We start from the raw sequence: 25406 nt of genomic DNA, 5'->3' as shown, positions 1-25406 counted from the left end.
ATATTCGGTCATGCATACACACATAAAATCAATTTGGAGACTCTATCAATCCAACATACATTCGGCACCTTCATCCACCATTCTACCAAGCATGTAATATTCAAACACAACCAAACCCACATTCGGCCCTAGCTCATAACAAGGTAGCCGATTTTTTTTTTTTATAGTTCAAACACTTCTCTATCATCATTCACCTAACTTTAACATGAACCAACAAAACTCACCATTTCTCATCCAAATAACATGAACAACAACCATTCCTTGAACCCTTTCTCATGACCGATTGCTCATGTTATCAACAAGATTCAAGGTTTAAACATGGGCTATTTAAAACATGCATGCATCTCAAAGACAACATCAAACATACCTTAGTCTAGCAACCACCATAGCCGATTTTCTCAAGCCTTTTTCCCCCTCCTTTCTTTCCTCTATTCGGCCAAGGATGTTCAAGAATGAACTCTTTTTTTTTTCTTTCTTCAATTCACGGCAACAAGGGGGGGTGAGACCATGTTATTTTTTTTTTCCATCACCCTTCATTTCATTTTTTTAATCACCATGCTTATTATTTTATTTTTCTTAACATGCATCACTAGCATAACATGTTGGAGACATGTTTCCACCTATAGCATGGCCGGCCACTACATATTAGAGAGGGGGAATTTGACATGCAAGTCCCCCTTTTTTCTTCCACATGCACTAATAGGTCCTCATGCATTGACCTATCACATTTTTAAATTTTCTCGTATAAGTCCTATTGACTAAATTCACATGCAATCGACTAAATCGAAGCTTGAAATTTTTACACATTCATGATTACATATTCTAGACAATAAACATCACATTCAAACCTTTCGGTGACTCGGTTTAGCGGTCCCGAAACCACTTCCCGGCTAGGGTCAATTTTGGGCTGTCACACGAATAGTCACATACATTCTTAAGAACTAAGCAAATGAACCCAATTAATTGAGCTAGCAACCGGCTGAATGTGAGATCCAATGGTCAGCTTTTAGAATGAGCGATGGACTTGGAAGCTTGAGGAAGGTGCATGGCAGTAGCTAAATTCAATTAATAGGCCTAAATGGTTCATTAAAATTGCAATTTTTGGCTGAAAAGATACCAGCATTGAATGAGAACGTGAATAGCCAAATAGGTGTGAAAAGTCAGCCTTGAAGAGTCCTTTAGGTGGGAATATGTCCAACCAAATAGACATGGGTGTGAACTCCAAGTGTGAATGGCATTATGCTGATTTGGGGAATGAATTCGGTCAGATTAACATTCACTTGAAGATCCATGTATGTATCATCAAGTTCATTGAATATGAGGTGAATGCACCTTGCTTAATGTCTCTTCCAAATTCGGCTCACCTACACAAAAGATGAATAGAATTAAATTAATGCACATTCAGTAAGTAAAGATGAATTATAACACATTAAAAACCAACAGCAGCCAAAACAATTAATCTGCTCATAAATTTGGCTAAACCTAGGCATAATAAATCAGCAATAAGACACATTAGATAATTGTAATAAAACAAACACATTTATGCTGTGTAATAGTTAAAACAAATTAAAAACATGTATTGAAATAAGACATAATTAACACACTTATTTAAAATGTCCAGATTTAAACCAATTAAATACTAACAAATTATTTTGAACTGAATTAACTAATTAAATTAAGTTTATTTAATTTAGTCCAGCTACTAATAATTGCATAAATTAAAAACCAAGCTATGTTTGAGCTTATTCGAGCTCTTGGAGCTGGAATTGAGCTATATAGAGCTCAACGAAATAAAATTGAGCTAATTCAGCTCGCATGGGTTTGCTCGCAATGCTTAATAAGCTAGTCCAAAAGTGCTCCTGGGCGTGGTCGTATCATCCCCTCCATCTTTTAGGCGATTTGTCCCCAAATCGGGCCATTTACTCGCGAAAAATCCTTCCTCATCACAATCCCCTTGGTTAACAACAATGCTTCCAAAATTCTAAAAATCACATAGTTCTCGTAAAAGAATAAAGTTAGAAGTAGCTTCTCCCTCTTTAGGAAAATAACATATAAATATGTGATCTACATAATAGAGAAAAGAAATGGGGACACAACGAATGAAAGACTTACAAACTCGTGCAGAAATGTCAATCAGAACTTGAACAATTAAGCCATTACTGAATCTAAGAATATAAATGGGTCTTACCTCCTCAAGTTTACTCCCCATATTCGGCAGTAGAAAATGCAAAGGAGTCAAGCTCAAGTGGCATCCACAAGGCTTGGAAAAATTAGTCACCTGATTATGAACCCTTGGTTCCATTTAATCACAACTTGCAAACTTCAATGTTTCAAACAATCTCGATATGCCATTATTATAACCAAGTGAACTTAATCGATTCATATGATAGTCAATCAAATATCTTCGCACACAGTCAAACTCAGTAATACACTTCCATACCTTTTCAACATGATCAGTCAAAATGATCAATTTATACGGGCTTTCATCTTGCGCATTCAAAACACGCATTTCATTGCAAGTTAAAGACAAACAACCAATACCATCAGGAAAATAATATCTTTCAAAGATCAAAGCATCAACAAAGTGTTCATCAACATGCGAATAAGACAAGGATGTCTTAGAGTTTTCCAAAGTCATTTCTTGTTTACCTTTAAGAGTAGGAAGAGAAAAGTCAGTTTTACCTTTTTTGTTTAATACAAACCTTCTCTCCTCAGGAAAGTAGTCTAGTCGAAGCTTCGTCGCTGAATTAAGCTTGTCGAAATGAAATACGAACTTCAGGTACAACCACAGAAATGGATTAAGGAATGAATTTAAATTGAAATCAAATTTATCAGACCTCGTTTCCTAATTCAACAACCAAGCATCACAATAATAGAAATTGTTCGCACACAATCGATGATGCTTGATTTTCCCACAAAATGTACCAAAATAGATTCTGGGTTTAAAAACTTGATTTTGATTATTCATGCCAAAGTGTAGAAAAGAGTTCATCAAACCAAACTTGTCAACCCAAAAGGATTTTTGTGTCCACAGAAACAAACTGATGTGATCCGGCTCAGGTTAATCGAGTCGTTTCACGTAGTAGCCCGATCGTCGACGAGAAATCTTCATTTTGATGTCGTATGAAAATTGAGTTATGGAGATGTATAAGCGGAAGCAAGCAATTTGGGCTCAAAAGATGGCTTAGATTGATGTTTTTTTTATAGGTTCGGTTTAATAAAGAAATAATTTATAGATTGATAGATAAAATGGAATGGAAGTTCAACTCAAGCTTCAAGAATGTTTCAATACTAAAAAGTATTGCCCGAATCATATATTGCTTAAGGTGAATTTTGATGAAGGATAGAAGTGAACCTTGACCCGTTACCTATATGAAGGTAAGAACAAAAGGTATAATAATATGGTTGAACGCCATACCAGTCTGGTGATAAGTTCAATGGTGTTCGGATTGACGCCACTAGCAAGCTAGATAAGTTGTTTCGAGACTCGAACGAAAGAAGAGAGGAGGTAACCTCACAAGAACAAAAGTTCTATTAAGTTTAATTGATCAAATTCTGTAACATTTTACAATAAACAAGTAAACTATTTATAGGCAAAGACTAAGCTAGCCGAATAGCCACATACATCCTTAGGAATTAAGCAAATGAATTCATCTAATGGTCTTGCTAAATTCGGCTGAACATGGACAGCTTCTAGAATGAACATTGAATATTGAAAAATTTGGGAAGGTGCATGGAAGAGCTAGGTTCGGCCAATGAGCTTAAATAAGCTCATTTAAGATGTAATTTTTGGCTGAAAAGTGACCAGAAATTAATAGAAAATTGGACAGCCATTTGAAGTATGAATGCTTAGCTTTGAAGAGTCATTGAGTGTGAACACCATGAACCGAACAGTCAAAATTGATCCAGAATGTGAAAGAACTAAATGGTAGCTTTGGAGTAGGAAACATCATCTCCTTTGGCCGAATAGTCACATAGGAAACTTCAAAAATCAACACACCATTTTAATTGCATTCCATGCATGTATTGCCAAATACATTGAATCCAACATGCATGCATCTTTTAAATGCACTCCCACATTCGACCAACCTGCAAAAGGAGCAAATGAACTTAAATTAATTTGTATTCAGGTGAAACATAATTAAAACATAATCTGGACAATTTAAATTCACATAATTAAAGCAAGACACAATTAATTAAATTAAGATCTAATTAATTCGGTTAGGACAAGACACATTGAAAACATGCAATAAAACATATTTATAAGCTGTAGGAATTAAAATGACTTAATAACATGTAAGAAAACACAATTAACATGCATAATTAAATTCGTCCAGATTTAAGACCAATTAAACAACGAAAATTAATTAAGCTGTATATAACTAAATTAACTAACTCAATAATTATTTCAGCAACTATATTATCGCATAAATGAAATTAAGCTAGATTTGAGCTGATTCGAGCTCTTGGAGCTGGAAATGAGCTAAACGGAGCTCAACAAGATGGAATTGATCTAATTCAGCTCGCATGGGTTTGCAAGCAATGCTTAGGGAGCTAGACCAAAAGTGCCCCCGGGGTGTGGTCGTATCATCCCCTCCATCTTTAAAGCCATTTGTCCCCAAATCGGGCCATTTGCTCGAAAAAAATCTTCAATATTCTAAGAGCCATAAATGGCTCGGATCGAAAGAAGCTCATTCGCATGCCCACCCTCTTTAGGAGTGTACCACATCACATCATCACCTATAAAAGAATAAAATGAATTAGTGACACGATGAAGATTAAACACAAAAGAACTATCCAAGATTTGATTCATAATTTGAACAAATAAACCAATACTAGGGTCAAAAAGAGAAATCGTTCTTACCGTTTTCTCCGATGGAAACAAACCTAAATCACAAGGCATTTGATAGCTATGGTTTTGGAAGTCAACTTTCCATGGTTCAATTACCTTAGACAATGATATAGAATGATGTTCATCGAGGTCAAAGTCAAATTTTCCCTTGCCATTTCAATTTGATTTGACAATTTCATGACAGACTTCATAGAAAGAACACTAAGCAACTCAAAATCATTATCATGCAAAACATGTTCAGATCTTATAGACCACAGTTGAGAACAACATCTAAAAACAAAATTTTGATTTTGACTTAAAAAACAAACAAGATTCACATGTCTCATTTTCAAACTTAAAGACAGAGCATCATACAAACAAAGATTACACATTCATTCAAACAAAATTTACGATGCTTGCTTTCTTTCATGAATGATTCATAATAACAAACTCCAGGATTAAACACATGATTTTGGCTACTCGATCCAAATGGCAAGAAGAGTCTTTTTATCTCCAACAATTTATACAAATTAAACAACGAGGGTGTTAGCATACTCAAATTCAAACAAGCAAAGCCTTTAAATTTCATTCGAAAAGATTTAAGAAAACATGGAAATTTCACACCACAAATTAAATAATTCACATGATCAACACAACCAAACAGATGATATGTCGACTTTTGATCACACAAGTCCAGATTTTGTTGATGTTGATTTATTCATTCTTCATCGAAAATCTTGCCGATGCCATACTCATCAATACATTTCCATTCCTTTTCAACAGGATGATTTAAAATGAACATTTTTTATGGGCTTTCATCTTGCGCATCCAAAACATGCATTCCATTTCAAGTTAAAGATAAACAACCAATACCATCAAGTAAATAATATTTTTCAAAAGTAAGAATCTTCTTATCATCAGACAAAACAAATGGATCATCATCAATCAAAGAATGACAAGTAACCACGTCAAAGTTCAGATTCTTTCTAAAGAGCAAATCATCAACAATGTGTCCATCATCAATCGAATAAGGCAGAGATGCTTTAAAATTTTCAACATTCATACCTTACTTACCTTTTGGCATAGGAGAACTAGGATCGTTGAGAACATTACCTTTTTCAGACAAAGTGAACTTTCTATCTATGGGAAGGTATTGTAGTCGAAACCTGTCAATCGATTCTTCAAAAAGCGGAGGAGAAACAACAAGAGGAAAACTCACATGTTGGTTAATGGAAACATTGCTCACTTTTTCTTGCTCCTCTTTTTCTTTCATTTCTTTTTCTAACTCGTTTTCTCTTCTTTCTTCAATATTTTTTCAATTTTCTTTTCTTCACATCCTTTTTCAATCTCAATTTCTTTTTTCTTTTTCTCACTCTCACTCTCATTTTCTTTTTCAATTTCTTGTTTTCTTTCATGTTCATTTTCTTTTTGTTTTTCTTTTTCACATGCTATTTCAATTTCATTACAAAAGAAGAAATCATCAAAATGAGAAGCCTTTCGTTGAGAATAAGAAAATGTTTCTTCATACAAAAGACAATCATCTCTTTGTGATAGATATTCCGTGGCTAAGTACTTTGAAACATGTTCGACTCTTCGTAGGCCAACCTTCATAGATGAATAAATTGATGCACTTGTAAAGACATGTCTACCTTTTCGTTTATCATCTCGGAAGGACTCAAACTCGGAGTTTGCTTCTCTTGGTCTCGAATGCCTTGTTGAATAGAAGTCTTGATAAGAGTCTCTTGTCGAATATTCGTTGGATGTTCGTCTTCTTGGCACTCTCAGTTCTGCCTTTTCACTTGAATTAAGTTGTCCTCGTTTGGCTCTTTTTCCCCACTCGATCTAATCATCATGCAATTTATCAAATTCTGATTTCACCATTCTATGCATCTCTTGCATCAAATATTGGAATTCTGATTCGAAAAATTCTTCTCAAGACATGATTATTCACTAAAAGAAGAAATGTTAAAAGAATAATAACAGAAAATTAGATACCTCACCACAAAATCCTCACCAATTTTCTCAAAAAGGAAATAATTATTTTCACTCGCACTTGTGTTTACACTCAATTTTTGGCTTTTTCTTTTGATGTAATTCACTCTCGCCTTTTACCACTCGACCTCGTCTCACAATTTCGTAATTCGTCTCGGTAGACTTAATTTGCTGCTTGAGGGTCGGTTTCAAAAATGGGTAACAAAGGGAATAATGAAATGGTGTAGGGTAGGCTGAAACGAAATAAAATCAAGGCTAAGTGGCATTGGGGAAGTAGATAAGAAGAAGAAGAACTCGCTTGTTCGGAATTCAAAAGATGAATAAACCAGGAATTTTTTTTCAACAGTTCACTTTTTTTTATAACTTCGTATTTTTTTTCTTTTTTTTTGAATTTTTGTAATTCTTTTTTTTACTTTTCCAATACAATATGCTGAATACAAATGAAAACAAATACAACCTTTTTTTTGAACTTCTTTTTTTCCAATTCACGAACCTAATTTGAATTCTTTGATCTTTGACACTCTTCGTTTTCAAGCTCTGATACCAAATGATGTGATCTGGCTCGGGTTAATCGAATCGTTTCACGTAGTTGCCCAATCATCGACGAGAAGTCTTTGTTTTGATGTCGTATGAAAATTGAGTTATGGAGATGTATAAGCGGAAGCAGGCAATTTGGGTTCAAAAGATGGCTTGGATTGATGTTTTTTTATAGGTTCGGTTTAATAAAGAAATAATTTATAAATTGATCGAAAAAATGGAATGGAAGTTGAACTCAAGCTTCAAGAATGTTTCAATACTAAAAAGTATTGCCCCAAAACTTATATTGCTTAAGGTGAATTTTGATGAAGGATAGAAGTGGACCTTGACCCGTTACCTATATGGAGGTAAGAACCAAAGGTATAATAATATGGTTGAACACCACACCAGTTTGGTGATAAGTTCAATGGAGTTCGGATTGACGCCACTAGCAAGCTAGATAAGTTGCTTCGAGACTCGAACGAAAGAAGAGAGGAGGTAACCTCAAAAGAACAAAAGTTCTATTAAGTTTAATTGATCAAATTTTGTAACCTTGTACAATAAACAACTAAACTATTTATAGGAAAAGACTAAGCTAGCCGAGTAGCCACATACATCCTTAGAAATTAAGCAAATGAATTCATCTAATGGTCTTGCTAAATTCGGCTGAACATGGACAGCTTCTAGAATGAACATTGAATATTGAAAATTTTGGAAAGGTGCATGGAAGAGCTAGGTTCGGCCAATAAGCTTAAATAAGCTCATTTAAGATGTAATTTTTGGCTGACAAGTGACCAGAAATTATAGAAAATTGGACAGCCATTTGAAGTGTGAATGCTCAGCTTTGAAGAGTCCTTGAGTGTGAACACCATGAACCGAACAGCCAAAATGAATCCAGCAATGTGAAAGAAATAAATGACAGGTTTGGAGTAGGAAACATCATCTCCTTTGGCCGAATAGTCACATAGGAAACTCAAAAATCAGCACACCATTTTAATTGCACTCCGTGCATGTATTGCCAAATACATTGAATCCAACGTGCATGCATCTTTTAAATGCACTCCCACATTCGACCAACCTACAAAAGGAGCAAATGAACTTAAATTAATTTGTATTTAGCTGAAACATAATCTGGACAATTTAAATTCACATAATTAAAACAAGACACAATTAATTAAATTAAGATCTAATTAATTCAGTTAGGACAAGACGCATTGAAAACATGCAATAAAACATATTTATAAGCTGTAGGAATTAAGATGACTTAATAACATGTAAGAAAACACAATTAACATGCATAATTAAATTCGTCCAGATTTAAGACCAATTAAACAACGAAAATTAAATGAGCTGTATATAACTAAATTAACTAACTCAATAATTATTTCAGTAACTATATTATCGCATAAATGGAATTAAGCTAGATTTGAGCTAATTCGAGCTCTTGGAGTTGGAAAAGAGCTAAACGGAGCTCAATAAGATGGAATTGAACTAATTTAGCTCGCATGGGTTTGCAAGCAATGCTTAAGGAGCTGGTCCAAAAGTGTGCCCGGGGCGTGGTCGTATCACAAACGATCAAATCTCTTTACTTCCTTCAAACTAAATTTGCAAAAACTCGAGGATTTCAAACAAAGTAGTAAAGGGTTCACATAATCTCCACAATTAATTTAATTGAGATGTTTATATGAAAATTTATTGTTATGCAGAATCGAGTTTCGCATTTGTCGATTAGACATGACTTCACCTTTAAACTTATCAATGCAAAGATTTGTTTTGGAAAAGCTCGTCTCACCAGCATTTGAGATTACAACATGAATTGATGAAGGAAAATCAACCATTTTTTTGCACGAAGCTTTTACAAAGATGAAGTTTTCAACATTATGCTTACCTACATTTAAGGAAGATAGTGGAAATTCCAGTGCTAGGTGTTCCTTACCTATCTTACCTTCGGGCTCGTGTGGTTCGATTTCAACTTTATCCTTACCTTTTTCGGTCATGCAAAAACGTTGCTCGTCAGGAAGATATTGAAGTTGATAATCGTCACAGAGATTTCTCAGAACCTGAAAAGAAGGAACAAAACAAAAGAAAACATCACGGGGGTTAGTTAAAATTTCGTTCTCATTTTCTTGTTTTCGCCACTATCTTCATTCTCTCTCTTTTCTTTTTCGACATCTTTTTCTGTTTCAATTTTTTTCTCAATCTCAATTTCTTTTTCAATTTTCTTTTCTTCGTTTGCTTTTTCTCTCACTTTTTCGATTTCTTTTTCTTTTTCTTTTGCAATTTCTTTTTCTTTTTCTTTTTCTTCTTTTTCATTTTTATTACAATGTGAGGGCGATACAAAAGAATCAAAAAGATAATCGTTTGACTCAAAGAAAGAGAAACTATTTTCGTAGGCTTCTCGTCCATTTATTTGGGAACAATCCTTCGAGAAGGACTTCTTTGAAGCATACGAGGAATAACTCGTGCTTTCTCGTTCGTCATATCGAAAGGTTGCAAGCTCAAAGCCGTCAATCTTGAATTCTTTAACGAATAGGAATCCCGAGAAGAATCTCTTAGCGAGTAGTCTTTGGACGTATATCACTGTGATGCTCTCGACTCCATTTCTCGACTTGGTCGATTTTGTTTTTGTCGGGCCTTTTCCTCCACTTGGACCAAATGTCTTCGTAATGGACTTAGTTTTTCCTCCAACATTCGGCCCATCTCGTTCACCAAGTATTGAAATTCATCGGTAGAGAATTCTTCTCGAGACATGATTATTCACTCACCACAAAATCTCGCAATTCACTCGAAAAGAAAATTTCACTCTACTCTCGTGTTTGAACTCTCCCGTTTAGGCTTTTGCTCGCTCTAATGTACTCACCTCTCGTGCCTTTTTCCACTCGTATCTTCTCTTGTGATTTCGTATAAAACTTCGTAAGACTAGATCTTCTAGTTTAGGGGTCAGTTTAGTTTGCACAGGTAACTATATAAGGGATGTAGGTGGGCTAACAGAACGATATTGGATTATCAAGTGTGGCGTGAAGGTGGATGGTGTTGGGAATAAGAAATCGTTGATCGGGAATGACCAAAAGATGTATTTACCACTTGCAAAAAACTTTTTTTTTTAAATTTTCTTTTTTTTATAAACTACAACACAATATGCTGATTTACAAATAAAAAAATACAACTTTTTTTATATACGATTTTTTTACGATTTTTTTACAAATCTACTTACTCCGGCTCTTCTTGAATGTTCGTTCTTCTTATTTTAAATAGCTCTGATACCAAATGATATGCCCCAACCTTGTAGATTAATCTGAGTCGTATAGTTTCCCGATCGTTAAAACAAAGAAGAATCGTTTAAGATGGAATAAAGTCAGACATTAAGCTAAATGTGGTTTAAGGATGTCAAGGATAGGCTTAAGAATAAGATGGCTAATCAAATTATTGAGGCTTGGTTGTAAAATAAAAGAAGACTTGGTAATTAGAATTAAAATGGTAACTTAAGAACAAGAGTGAACCAACACTTCGATTGAAGGTTGACTCAAAACTTATAGGTTCTAAAGTTGTTTAGGAGATGGATAGGGAAACCTCGACCCACTATCTATAATAGATAGGAACCTAGGTATAATTTAGATTGAACGCCACATGAAATCGTGATAAGTCTGGTTGACCAAAAACAGGTTGACGCCACTAACTAGTTAGATAAATCAACGAAGTTTTTGGACAAAATTTAAGAGAAGAATTCTCTCAACAAATTGACAGCAATTCATTAAGGTTCAAAAGTTCTTTACAAAAATGAAGAAAACAACTATTTATAGACAGCACCTAAGCTAGCCGAATAGTCACATACATTCTAAAGAACAAAGAAAATGAACCCAATTAATTGAGCTAGCAAGGTTTGGCTGAATGTGAGCTCCAATGGTCAGCTTCTAGAATGAGCAATGGACTTGGAAGCTTGAGGAAGGTGCATGGCAGCAGCTAAATTCAATTAATAGGCTTAAATGGTTCATTAAAATTGCAATTTTTGGCTCAAAAGATACCATCATTGAATGAGAACGTGAATAGCCAAATAGGTGTGAAAAGTCAGCCTTGAAGAGTCCTTTAGGTGGGAACATGTCACACTGAATAGACATGGGTGTGAACTCCAAGTGTGAACGACATTATGCTGATTTAGGGAATGAATTTGGTCAATTGAACATTCACTTGAAGATCCATGTATGTATCATCAAGTTCATTGAATCTGAGGTGAATGCACCTTGCTTAATGTCTCTTCCAAATCGGCTCACCTACACAAAAGATGAATGGTATTAAATTAATGCACATTTAGCAAGTACAGATGAAGTATAACACATTAAAAACCAGTAGCAGCCAAAATAATTAATCTGCTCATAAAGTCGGCTGAACTTAGGCATAATAAATCAGTAATAAGACACATTAAATAATTGTAATAAAACAAACACATTTATACTGTGTAATAGTTAAAACAAATTAAAAACATGTATTGAAATAAGACATAATTAACACTCTTAATTAAAATGTCCAGATTTAAACCAATTAAATACTAACAAATTATTTTGAACTGAATTAACTAATTAAACTAGTTTATTTAATTTAGTCCAGCTACTAATAATTGCATAAATTAAAAACCAAGCTATGTTTGAGCTTATTCGAGCTCTTGGAGCTGGAATTGAGCTATATGGAGCTCAACGAAATAAAATTGAGCTAATTCAGCTCGCATGGGTTTGCTCGCAATGCTTAATAAGCTAGTCCAAAAGTGCTCCTTGCGCCTTAGTGCAAGCTTATTTTAGCTCAATTCCAGCTCCCCTAGCTCATTCCTACTCAAATCAACTCACTTGAGCTCTTTCCAGCTCGTTTGAGCTCAATTAAGCATACTTCCAGCTCATTTCTTTTATCATCTAAATAAATCAAGTATTAGTTTTATTTTATTTAATTTGCTACAGCTCATGACTGAACATTCCAGCTCAATTTAGTTCATTAAATGTTTGCCATAGTTTTTGAGCTCGTTGTTGGATTCGTACCCTTTGCATTGCTCGCAATTCCTTACGAGCTGAACTAATATGCTTCCAGCTTGTTGAGCTCAATTCAGCTTGTTTTCAGCTCAATGAACTCGTTTCCATCTTTTATTTTATGCGTTTTTAAAATTGCTGGAATAAAATTTATGAAGTTAGTTAATTAGTTAAATGACAGCTCAAATAAATTATGTTACTTTAATATGTCTAAAACTGGACATCTTAATTTAAGTATTAATATGTTTAAATTATTGCCAATGTTTAATGTGTCTTAATCTATTACAAAAATTTAATATGCTCTAGCCAAATTAATGTGCAGGATTTAATTTGTCTTAGATGTTGATTTTAATGAGCAGACATTAATATGCAATAACCGAATTTATTTGTTGTCTCCAGGTACACTCCCTTGGACGGCATTAAAGGAGGCATGTTGGCGGGATTTAATGTGCAGCAAAGATAGGTATTAAAGGGGCAGTTGCACATACAAAGGACGTCCATTTAATGAGCTACTGAAGAAAGCATGCATGGAATGCATTAAAGAAGAGGCTACTGTTGAATTTAATATGTTTGCATGACAAGGGACGGCATTAAAGAGAATGGGCTACTAGTTGCTTTTTTTTCCTAAACTGTATTTATTTGGTGCAGGCACCATGCGTGGACAGCAATTAAGAGGTTCATTTACTTTGGACGACAAGGGAGCATGGATGGATTTAAGATGGTGTGCTCACCATTGGTATTTCCTAAGTGTTCATTAAGCAAAGTCTTTCAATTCTCCAAGAAATTTATTTGGCTGCCCAACGCAATTTAAAGGTCACATTACGAGCCAATTAATTCTTTTCATACTAAGGGCTGATCGGTTCTGATTGTTCATACTCAAAATGACCTTTCAAACTCAGTTGTTCACACCTCATGACCATTGAAGTAATCTAAGCTACTCATTAAATCCTAAGTACATTCGGCTGAACCCAGCAGCACCATTAAGGACAATCAAGCATTTGGCCGGCCATACTTAATGCAATTCAGCTCCTTTTCACTTTAATTAATTTTTCAGCTGAATTAAGGCATCTAGAAGCTGTCCAGTTAGCTACCATTTGTCTATTCAGCTATCTTAGTTATTTAGTCTATAAATAGTTTGCTATTTTGTTTTTTGTGAATGAACTTTGTTCAAAGAGTGAGTTTTCTCCTCTCTAAATTTGTACAAGTTTCGATCTGACTTACCTAGTGCGCTAGTGGTGTCAATCGTTCTCTTTCGAACTTATCACCTTTATTTTGGTGTGGTGTTCAACCCTTCTACAAATTCCGTAAACCCACCTTGAACTGAATAGAAATCAGGGTGACACTTTTTAATGTTGAATCGTTTCTAGTGTTTAAGCTCACTTATCCATCCCCACCAAATATCCTATATTTTATCTTTATTAATTTATCTTTAAACTGAGCCAAAAAAATTAACCATCTTCCTCAATCTCCTTGTGGTCGAACCTATCCATATCCTACTTAACATTGTGTGAACCTATATCCATCACTTTACTTCATATTTTAGTCGATTACAAACAAACCATTCCTTTGGTACGACACTCCTCGTCGACGATCGGGCAACTACGTGAAATGACTCAATCAACCTGGGCAGGTTCACATAATTTGATATCAGAGCTACTAAAACGAGGAGCACCGACGTTCGTATCAAGCTCGGAGTAGGTTTGTAACGTAAAAAAAATCAAGTTGTATTTTATTCTTTTTGATTTCATTATATTGTATTTGAAGTGTTAAAAGAAAAAAAGTTATGAAAATTCAATAAAAAACAAAAAAGTATAAAAAAAGAAGAGAAAAAAAAGAAGTTAAAAGTCTTGCGAGTTTTATTTTGTTTTCATCTCTTATTATTTTCGATCATCCGTTCATTCTACCATTTCTTCTACCCCCCCAAAAAAACGCCACACATACTTTGATTTTTATTTTCCTTGTTTCAACCTACCCTATACACCCTAACGTTATCTTTTGCACCCATTTCAAGTCGACCCTCTAAGCTGCAATAAGTCTTCTTGAAACAAAATACGAATTCATGAGAGTGAGACGAGCGGAAAAAGGCACGAGTGGTGAGTACATTAGAGCGAGCAAAAGCCTAAAAGAGAGTTCAAACATGAGAGTGAGTGAATTTCTTTGTGAGCGAACTTGTGAGGTTTGTGGTAAGTGATGTGAGCTCGCTTATGAACCAAGTAGAGACCGAACAAGAGGCCATCAAGTTGCCTAGTGGCCCAATAACACGAGCTCGACCTAAGCAATTTAAGGAGGCTATTCTAACATTGCTGGAACGAACATGGGAAAATGAACGCAAGGAGTTCATGGATGAACTCAATGTTTCAATTTCTGGGAAACCGAATTTCATTTTATTTAATAAATTTGCTGCTGGAATTTTTGGACAATTTAAATCAAGCATTTAATTGAGTTTTACTACAGCTTATTAATTTGTCCGTGTTTAATTTGTCTTGTCTTAGTTAAATTAAAAGTGTCTTGATTTCATTAAGTGTGTCTTAAATTAAAACATGAATTAATTATGTCCAGCTGAATTTGTCTGTCTTGATTAGTTAATATTTAAGTTGTCACAATGTTAATTAGTGTGTCCACATTATGTTCTACATTATGTCCAGCCGAATTGAGTTAAATTAATGAGGTTCATGTTCTTTGTTTAGGTGCAGCCGAATTTGAAGATTCATTGGCTAGGTGCATGCATGTAGATTCAATGTATGAGAAGATGTATGTGCAGCTGGTACAATGCATTGAAGTTGATTAATTTTTGGTTCTTGCCAAGGCAACTATTCGGCCAAGAGTGTTCAAGTTATTCATCCATTCAAGGCTTGGCCGATTCTCTTCTCAAGGAAGCATAAAAGTTGTTCACAACATGGCTGTTCGGTTCAGCCATGTTCACACCGTGGGGACTCTTCAAAACCGTCCATTCACACCTAAAAAGGTTACTCAAGTTCTTCTTTAATGTTGGTCACTTTTCAGCAAGACTTGCCTAATGAATGAGTCCATTAAACTCATTAGCTGAATTTAACTGCTGCATGAATCTCCAAAATTCATTTGCTTAATTTAGAAGCTTCCTATTAATCACCACTCAGCCGAACCTATATTGGCCATCATTCATGAATTAAAGTTGGAATTTAGTTCAATTTTTTCTTAGAAATTAAGCCTAGAATCTGTCCATTCGGCTACTAGACATTAAGCTATAAATAGTTGCTGATTTTCTTGTAAAATGACTTTTTGCCAAAATTCTAAATGAACTATATTTTTGGTGAGTTAATTCACTCTCTTTATTCTCCAAAGCTCAATTGACATATCTTTACAAGTGGCGTCAATCTGACTTTGTTTCCAAACTTATCACCGTTGGTGTGGCATTCAAAATTATACCGAAGGTTCCTATTTTGCTAAATAAAGGGTCTCAGTTTTATTCATATTCATTCCTTGGGTCTCGATTTTATTCATATTCATTCCTTTTTCTTTGAAATGTTTTAAGCTCAGGTCCTTATTTTCTAATAGGGGTTCGTTCTTGTTTCATTGGATAACCCAACAATCATCATTTAACAAACACCTTTGCTTCTTTAGTCTTACAACTTTTAAAACGCAAAGACCTGAAATCGTTTAAAGTCGACACTACCTAATTTCGATCAGGAATCTATTACGACTCGTCATTACATCTGAAAAGAGCTCGTATCAGTTGGTATCAGAGCTAGTTAAATTAGGTACGTAATCGTCGTTCAAAAAAAATTCGAAAAAAAATTTGAATTTAAAAAAAAAAGAAAGAATACATACAAATTTTTTTTAAAAAAATCGTACTTATAAAAAAATGAATTCGATTAAAATAAAAAAATTTGCAAGTATTGATTATTGTTTTGATTGATTAAGTTCTTCTCAATTAGTGATCAGCCCTTTACGCCACATCTTAAATCGAATTTTCTTTCTCTTGAGCCTACCCTAAACCATATAATTCTTCCCTTGTTTAACCCTTTGAAGTTGACCCATAAGTTGTGGATAAGTCTAAGGTAGCTTTTTCGAATATCGAGAGTTGGATTTGAGAGGTAAAAGGCACAAAAGATTACATCAAGTTAAAAGCTGAACATTGAGTGAAACACGAGTGGAGTGATTATTCTTTCTTGTGAGAGACTATGTGAGGTTTTGTGGTGAGGATATTTTCTTATTTTTTTCATCATGTCAAGGAGTCCGACACGTCAAGCTGTAAGTGGAGGAGCTTTAAATACCATTGGTGGAGGAGTAAACCTTCAACCGAGAAGAAATGTTCCCAGAGGTGGAGTGCCCGATCTTCAAGTGCAAGCCATTGTACGATAAATCTCCTGATTGTTCCAACCCCAATTCAATTCCCTCAATGAACGAATGGAACAAATGAAAGTACGAAGTCAACGTACGAACACCCCTCGATCCCAAAAAGAGAGCAAGAACGTCCTTGGCAACATGCAAATGACTTATACGAACCAAGTGACGTAGAAAGTGAACAAGCCCCGCGGCAAAGCGAAAGGCAACGAGGCCAACGAGCACGGGGACAAAGAGATCGAGAGCGGCCTGATGATGATTTAAAGAACATTAAGATGGCGATTCCTGCTTTTCAAGGAAGGTCAGATCCTGAAGCCTATCTTGAATGGAGAAGAAGGTTGAATTAGTCTTCGAGTGTCATAATTACTCGGAGAGCAAGAAGGTTAAATTGGCCGCCATAGAATTTTTCGACTATGCCATAATATGGTGGGATCAACTCACTTTGAGTTGACGAGGCAATGGTGAACGTCTCGTGTCTACATGAGCGGAAATGAAGGCAATAATAAGAAAGCGATTCATCCTGGACCATCGGGAGTTGTATCAAAAGTTACAAAGTTTAACTCAAGGCCAACGAAGCGTGGAGGATTACTACAAGGAAATGGAAGTGGCCATGATCCGTGCTGATGTGGAAGAAGATCGAGAAGCCACCATGGCACGATTTCTCACCGGCCTTAACTGTGACATTACAAATATCGTAGAACTACACCACTACGTCGAGGTCATTGACATGGTCCATATGGCCATAAAGGTTGAGAAACAACTTAAAAGGAAAGGTACATCACGAACTTTCCCTAATACTTCTTCAACATCTAGATGGGGCAAGTGACCAACAGACGTGACATTCCAAGCCGGACTAAAGAACTGAGCGGTGCAACCACGTTCAACAAACTGAAGCTGAAATGGGTAAGGGAAAGATGGAAGCCCAACAAAATAGATCCCGAGACATAAAGTGGTTCAAATGTCTTGGAAGGGGTCACATCGCAAGCCAATGTCCAAATCGGAATGCGATGTTCGTTCAAGACGATGGAGAGATTGAATCTAAAAGTGAACAAGAGAATGAGGCCATTGAACAACTCGAAGGTGAAGAAGAAGTAGAACAAGCCGAAAATGGAGAAATTTTAGTGGTAAAAAGAAGCTTTAGTTTGCAAGGCATTGAAAATGAACAACAACGTGAAAATATCTTCCATACGCGATGTCAAGTGCAAGGCAAGATTTGTTGTGTCATAATCGATGGAGGAAGCTGTACGAACGTGGCTAGTACGTTGATGGTGGCGAAACTCGGATTGGCCACCACAAACATCCCCATCCGTATAAGCTTCGATGGCTTAACGATGGTGGAGAACTTAAGGTGACAAAGCAAGTGCTTATCTCATTTTCAATCAGAAAGTATCAAGATGAAGTGATGTGTGACGTTGTACCGATGCATGCTGGGCATCTCCTTCTTGGACGACCCTAGCAATTTGACAAACGTGCAATTCATGACGGATACACAAACTGATTTACCTTTAAACATTTGGGACGAACAGTGACGTTAGCTCCGCTAACACCCAAACAAGTTTATAAAGATCAGCTCAAAATGAGGAGTTCCATTGAGAAATCAAAAGAAAATGAGCGATAACAAAAAAATGAAAAGAATACAGAAAAGAGTGTAGAAAAGAAGAAAAGCAAAAAAATGAGTGATAAAAAAAGAGAGAACGATGCAAAAGAAAAAGAAAAAGAGACGAGTGATGAGAATGAAAAAAATAGTTTGTATGTAAAAGAGTGAGAAGTCAGGAAATCGATGTTGTTAAAATAACCATTGTTGGTTCTTTTGTACAAGGAAAGTCTGCTTGGTACTAACGAATTTGATGACAAGTTACCCTCTTCTATTTTGTCTGTGTTGCAGGAATTTAGAGACGTATTCTCGAAAGAAATCCCGAGTGGGTTACCACCTATTCATGGAATTAAACATCAAATAAATTTGGTACCGGGAGCCAGGATTCCAAACCGTCCTGCTTATCGGAGCAATCCTGAAGAAACAAAAGAACTGCAAAAACAAGTGAATGAAATTCTTGAGAAGGGCTATGTGCGTGAAAGCCTTAGTCCTTGCGCCGTTCTTGTAACACCCCAAACCCGAGACCGTCGCCGGAGTCGAACCCGAGGTGTTAACAGACTTCAAACCACTTATTAAAATTTTTCCAGACAAGCTGCCAATCTGCGTACTAGTCACTTTAAAAATCATATCTTGAGCTCTGGAACTCAAAATCCAGTTCTGTGAATTTTCCCTGAAAATAGACTCATATTCCCTTCTACATATTTTTTTCTAGAATTTTTGGTTGGGGAAATTAGTACAGTTTATTAGTCAAAGTCTCCCATGTTACTGGGGTCGACTACACTGACCTTTGCGCATTACGAACTGGATATCTCCCTGTACAGAGCTTCAATACTAATGCCGTTTGTTTCTATAGAAACTAGACTCAGAGAGGAATCCATACATATAAGGAATGACTTCTAATTATCTCTGGAAAATTTATGGTGAATTTTCAAAGTCGAAACAGGAGATCCAGAAACCGTTCTGGAACTGTTTCACGAGAACTTTAATATCTCTTAATATACTGTTCATATGATTGTTTCGTTACTTTCATATGAAAATAAATTCATCAAGGTTCGATTACATAATTTATTCACTATTTAATTCCATTCCTACAAATTTTTGTGATTTTTCAAATCCACACCGCTGCTGCTGTCAGCATCTGTTTTCAAGGTAAACTTTACCTATTTCGTGGTTACCATGGACCAACTAGGGTTTTGTCATACATAGGTCCACATATGATCATATTTAGCCATTCCAATGGCTGATCATTTTCCCAACACTTCCATTCCAAACCATAGTCACATCATGAAACCATATATACATACATAAACACAAATGGTCTAATGCCATACTCCACTTCTACAAGCCATTTTCGCATGGCTGTACACACATACATCACAAAAAGTGCTTAAAACAACAAGGGGTAGTCCTATACATGCCATATCCAGAGTTCAACTAAAAGAGTACCAAAAGAGATTTGATAGTGTGGATGACTTCGACTTCGATGATCCCGAATCCGATAGCTAACGAACAAAATCTATAAAACAGAGAGCCAAAGCAACGGGGTAAGCATTTTAAAGCTTAGTAAGTTTCAAGTAATGAAATCGGCTTTGACTAAAGTATTACATTCACATAGCTAAATTAATCACTTTATTAATTCATATTCTCATAATCATACTTACTTCACACTTCATCAACATATACACACACAAGGTATCAACCTATCTAAAAGCCGAAAGTTCGTTAGTCGATTGAACGAATACTATTTAAAACGAATCGACTTTTTCGAAGCACATGCAAACATACCTTATCGTTTGGGTTTGTTGAGCGTATTAATTGAATTTATCACAGCACAAAAAGCTCACATTCAAACCCAAGTTTCTTCGGAATTTAGCCGGATATAACCACAAGCTCAATTGCCTTCGGGTCTTAACCCGGGTATAGCAACTCGCACGAATGCCTTCGGGTCTTAGCCCAGATATATCAACTTGCACAATTGCCTTCGGGTCTTAGCCCGGATATATCAACTTGCACAAATGCCTTCGGGTCTTAGCCCGGATATATCAACTTGCACAAATGCCTTCGGGTCTTAGCCCGGATGTATTCAAATGCTCATGTACACATATATCAATAATCATAACACATCCATACCTTATTTTTGTTACTAAGGCTCAAACACAAAACATTTATTAAACCTTTCCAATTTCGGCTCAATAGCCACACACAAAGAGCATGATTTCGATTGACTTTATAACATAGTCTCTATGCACATTCGACTATCCGTCATATTATGACTAATCATTTCAATATAATTCAAGTAGGGTCATTACTCGAAGACTTACCTCGGATGTTGTCGAACGACTTCAATGGCTATTCAATTACTTTCTCCTTCCCTTTATCGGATTTAGTTCCCCTTTGCTCTTGAGCTTAAGTTCAACAAATTTTAAAATAGCCATTAATCGACTATTCAAGTATTACTTTCAGAATAATATATATATTGATTCGACTTTCACACACATAGATTATAGTAAGCTTTATAAAAATCAATAAATAATTCATTAGCAAATTTTCATTAATGTTTACAACAAAATCATATATTCACTACGAGCTGTTTTCCTCAGCAGTAGTCACTAAATTATTTATAACTGGAGCTACAAAACTCCAAATCACTTGCCGTTAATTTTCCCTGAATATATACTCGTATATCTTCCATCCATAAAATTTTCAGAATTTTAGCCTTGGCCAATCAATACCAGATTTTTCTTAAAGTTTCCCCTGTTTCACTGTTTGACTAATCTGACCACTCTTCACTATGAATCAAATTTCTCATTTTACAGAATTCAAAATGTGTTGTATTTGATTTCATTTGAAACTAGACTCATTAAGGAGTTTAAGCATATAAATTTTATCTTATAATCATTTTTGTACAATTTATAATGATTTTCTAAAAATAGAACAGGGAATCTAGTAGTCATTTTGACTCAGCCCCACAATACTTCAAATATCTCAAGATCGGTAACTCTTTTGTTTTTATAGTTTCTTTTGTAAGAAAATAGACTCTTCAAGCTTTAATGACATAATTTACTCAGCTTCTAATTCAACTCCTACAAATTATGGCGATTTTCCAAAATCACCTTACTGCTGCTGTCCCCAAGCAGATTATTACCAAATCATATGCTAACATTTGCATTTCACCTTAGTAGCTAGCTTAGCAAACCTTAATTTAACATATAATTGTTCATAACACAATTAAAGCATCCTCTCGATTCCATCAATTCAAAACACATACATTGCCCAATAGTATCCAAAATCATACTCGGCCTTAGTACACATCTTGTTAGCCGATTTTCTCCATTTAGCAACTAATGCACATATGTGCTCATTTGTTAGACTCTACTTCACCTAACTACCATTTTATTTTTCATCCAAATAACATGAACAACAACCATTTCTTGAACATTTTCTCTTCAACAATTCTTCATAAAACATAAAGACTATAACCCAATCTCATCCTTTAATAACTACAACCGAATGCTCAAGACACCACACCATTTCAAATTTTGGTCATGGGTTAAGCAAGGAACTTGATGACTAACAAAAAAAAATGCTAAAAATCCAAGAATCATCCTTGAACTTACCTTGATTTAGCTAACCACCATAGCTGAATTTTTCAAAGCTTTTCTCTTCTAGGTACGGCAATGAGGAGCAAGGATGGAGAAACTTTTGTTTCTCCTCCCATTAACTAGTATTTTATTAACCTTATTCCTTATTTTATTTTTTTCTAACATACCTCACTAAGCCAACATGTTCCCAACATGTTTCCACCCATAGCATGGCCAACCACTAGCTCAAATTTTGGGTAATTTGACATGCAAACCCATCATTTTCATAACATGCATTAATAGACCATTTTAAATTAGCCTATCATATTTTCACCATGTCTCATATCAATCCCTATTTAATAATTTCTCATGCAATTGGCAAAATTGGAGAATGAAACTTCCACATACTCATGTACACACATAATAAGCATAGAATATGGAAATTAATTATTTTTATGACTCGGTTTTGTGGTCCCGAAACCACTTCCCGACTAGGGTCAATTTTGGGCTGTCACAACTCTCCCCCACTTAAGAAATTTTCGTCCCCGAAAATCTTACCGGTGAATAGGTTTGGGTATTGTTCTTTCATCGAGCTCTCGGTTTCCCAAGTAGCTTCCTCGATCCCGTGTTTGAACCATAACACCTTTACTAACGGAACCCATTTGTTTCGCAACTCCTTCACTTCACGAGCTAGGATACGCATCGGCTCTTCTTCATAACTCATATCGGATTGAATGTCAACCTCGGAGGGATTAATTATGTGGGAGGGGTCAGATCTATAACGTCGAAGCATCGAAACATGAAAAACGTTGTGACTTCTTTCAAGTTCAGGGGGTAAAATCAATCTATATGCCACTGGACCAATTCTTTCGGATATTTCATACGGCCCAATGAACCTCGGACTCAATTTGCCCTTACGGCCAAATCTGAGTATCTTTTTCCAAGGTGAAACTTTAAGAAACACTTTATCTCCCACCTGATACTCAATGTCTTTTCGTTTCAAATCCGCGTACGACTTCTGACGATCTGTGGCTGCCTTCAGACCAAAACAATGGTGTACGGCATTTACGACCGTACAAAGCCTCATAAGGTGCCATCTTAATACTTGATTGAAAACTATTGTTGTAAGCGAATTCAATCAAAGGTAAATACCGTTCCCATGAACTACTGAACTCGAGGATGCAACATCTCAACATATCCTCAAGTATCTAAATTATCCGCTCGGATTGACCATCAGTTTGGGGGTGAAAAGCAGTGCTAAAATGCAGCTTGGTACCCAAAGCTTCTTGCAATTTCTTCCAAAATCGTGAGGTGAATCTCGGATCTCTATCCGACACGATAGAAACAGGTACCCCGTGTAATCTCACAATCTGAGAAACGTACAATTCAGCTAGTTTATCCAATGAAAAATCCGTACGCACGGGGATAAAGTGAGCCGACTTAGTCAATCTATCGACAACAACCCAAATCGCATCTTTCTTACTTGCTGACAATGGCAGTCCGGACACAAAGTCCATTGTGACTCGATCCCATTTCCACTCGGGTATCATGATCGACTGAAGTAATCCTGAAGGCACTTGATGTTCCGCTTTCACTTGTTGACATATTAAACATCTCAAAACAAAGTCGGAGATGTCTCGTTTCATACCATGCCACCAAAACCGACGTTTCAAATCATTGTACATTTTCGTACTCCCCGGGTGAATTGACATTCGGCTACAATGGGCTTCGTTCAGAATCATCGAAATGAGTTCCGAATTCCTTGGAACACACAAACGACTTCTGAACCTCAAACAATCATCATTATCAACTTGAAACTCTGATTCCTTGTTCGGAACACACTCAGCCCGTTTTGCAACCAATTCATTATCGACTTTCTGAGCTTCACGAATTTGATGAATCAATAATGGTTTGGCTTTTAATTCAGCTACTAACACATTGTCGGGTAGAACAGACAAGTGCACATTCATCGCTCGTAAAGCAAACAATGATTTCTGCCTTAAGGCGTCCGCAACCACATTAGCCTTTCCCGGGTGGTAATCAATGACAAGCTCGTAATCTTTCAACAACTCAAGCCAACGTCTTTGTCGCAGATTTAAGTCTCTTTGAGTCATCAAATATTTGAGACTTTTGTGATCCGAAAATACATGGCACTTTTCACCAAATAAGTAATGTCGCCATATTTTTAAAGCAAATACGATGGCAGCTAGTTCGAGATCATGGGTCGGATAATTTCTCTCGTGTGGCTTCAATTGTCTCGACGCATAGGCCACAACTCGACCTTCTTGCATCAATACGCAACCCAACCCAAGTAGGGATGCGTCACTATAAATGACAAACTCTTTGCCTGATTCGGGTTGCACTAAAATTGTAGCTTCAGTCAAATAAGTTTTCAGTTGATCGAAACTTTTCTGACATTTCTCCGTCCATTCGAACTTAACATCCTTTTGAAGTAGCTTCGTCATTGGTGTGGCTATCATCGAGAAACCTTTGACAAATCGTCGGTAATAACCGGCGAGTCCCAAAAAGCTCCGAACCTCAGTAATATTTCTCGGAGGTTTCCAGTTAAGTATGGTTGAGATTTTGTTCGGGTCAACGCGAATACCCGATGCGGATACCACATGACCCAAGAAGCTAACCTCTCTTAACTAGAACTCACACTTACTGAACTTCGCATATAACTGCTTATCCCGCAAAATTTGCAACACTAATCTCAAGTGTTCAGTATGTTCGATCTCATCTCTTGAATAGACCAAGATGTCATCAATGAACACAACTACGAACCGATCCAAATATGGTCTGAAGATTCGATTCATCAAATCCATAAATACCGCAGGGGCATTAGTGAGCCCGAACGGCATCACCAAGAACTCGTAGTGACCATACCTCGTTCTGAAAGCAGTTTTGGGTACGTCCGAATCTCAAATCCGCAACTGATAATAACCCGATCTCAAATGTATCTTTGAAAACACTGATGCTCCCTTTAATTGATCAAACAAATCATCAATACGCGGTAACGGATATTTATTCTTTATCGTCACTTTATTCAGTTGACGATAGTCAATGCACAACCTCATGGTTCCGTCCTTCTTTTTCACGAACAATACTGGTGCACCCCAAGGTGAGAAACTTGGTCGAGCGAAACCTCTAACCGTCAATTCTTGCAACTGAGCTTTCAAATCTTTTAACTCGGTTGGTGCCATACGATACGGAGCTATCGAAATCGGCGTAGTCCCAGGTACAAGCTCAATACCAAACTCTATCTCCCGAACAGGTGGTAAACCCGATAATTATTCAGGAAAAACATCCGTGTATTCACAAACCACCGGCACAGATTTGGGTTTCTTTTCTATTTCTTTGTCATCAAGTACAAACGCAAGGTATGCTTCGCACCCTTTTCTTACATATTTCTGGGCCAACATTGAGGATATTACAGCTGGCAACCCATCCAAGTCTGTAGACTCAACTCGGATTACTTCGTTATTTGCGCACCTCAAATCAATAGTCTTGCTTTTGCAATTCACAACCGCATCATGCACGGTCAACCAATCCAAACCAAG

Source organism: Gossypium hirsutum, chromosome D09 (genome assembly GCF_007990345.1).
Source record: "Gossypium hirsutum isolate 1008001.06 chromosome D09, Gossypium_hirsutum_v2.1, whole genome shotgun sequence".
NCBI lineage: Eukaryota > Viridiplantae > Streptophyta > Magnoliopsida > Malvales > Malvaceae > Gossypium > Gossypium hirsutum.
Note: the sequence above shows the minus strand (reverse complement) of the source record.